Source organism: Pygoscelis adeliae, unplaced genomic scaffold (assembly GCF_000699105.1).
Source record: "Pygoscelis adeliae isolate BGI_AS28 unplaced genomic scaffold, ASM69910v1 Scaffold402, whole genome shotgun sequence".
In the NCBI taxonomy this organism is placed as follows: Eukaryota; Metazoa; Chordata; class Aves; order Sphenisciformes; family Spheniscidae; genus Pygoscelis; species Pygoscelis adeliae.
The window spans coordinates 903,663-904,846 of NW_008824411.1; positions in this window are offsets into that span (position 1 = coordinate 903,663).

Sequence of the window (1,184 nt, forward strand, 5' to 3'; positions counted from 1 at the left end):
CACAAGGTTCGGGACAGCAGGCGAGACTCTGGAACGTCCCAGGAGGACAGCTGAAGCCACCCAGAGCAGCAGTGCCACTTCCCACGGCTCCACCTGCGCTGAGTTTCTTGATACAAGGGAGCACAGTATCAAAGATAGTCCTATCTGCTTTAAGTGTAAAAGGAAAAAAAAATATTATTTTAAATTAGTATAGCTCAGTGAATCTTAATTATTATTGTCAAGGTTTACTAATAACATATACAACTTATTTATCTACATTCTTTCTCCTGCCTGTGCTGGATACTTACATCCACCAACATATTAGTCATTGCTTAATTATCGCTACAAAGCCTTATTAATATGTATGGATAAAAAGCTCTCTGCAAGGAATGCATTTTAACGAAGTTGCTGAAAGGCAAGACGCAGTAATTTCTACAAGGTTATGCCATGACTAACAATAGCAAACCGACTCAAGCAGCCCACAGACAGGATGAGGTATGGAAGGAAAAAAATCAAATTAATATTTTAATGATAAACTTAGCAAGAAAGCATTTAGGCATTTTGACTGAGCAGTTACAGCTTCGAATGGCTTACGCTATTGTTGGAGGAATGGTGTCACTCAATATGTTGTCTGCAAGTGCCCAGCAGTGTTGTCTGTAGGACATACACTATGCTGCATGAAAGGAGGATGTTGGAAAGGAGACATTTTGTGGCCATCCTGTGTTTAATGGCATGCGAAGCACCAGCACGTTATTTTTGAGCTACAGTCGGGTCTCTAACATTCTGTATTGCCCAACATTTAATTTACAAATCAAAACACATATGCTGTGTATGTAATTGCACTTATTTCCTAGAGCAGCAAGCCGCTTTGCTCCCTATTTTTTGTGACGTTTGCCCTTCGCCTACCATTTTCGCAGCGTTACGCAGACCTTCCTTGAGGGCACAGGCCCAGCACGCGCCATGCCGAGCCACCCAGAGGGAACTGAGGTGGCGGGAGAGCCTGGTGGGGGCAACTGGTCCGAGAGGGAACCCAGGGCGGTGGGTGGCAGTACCTGAGCCATGGCACCGCAAAGGGACACCCGGGACCGAGTGGAACCCAGCCCAGGACGTCTCCTTTGGAAGGCAGGGAAGGAGGCACCCGGCAGTACGACCCCGCTCCGGCTGTGTGGGGTCGCGGGCGGGAAGCTGCGGCCCGGCGCGGCCAG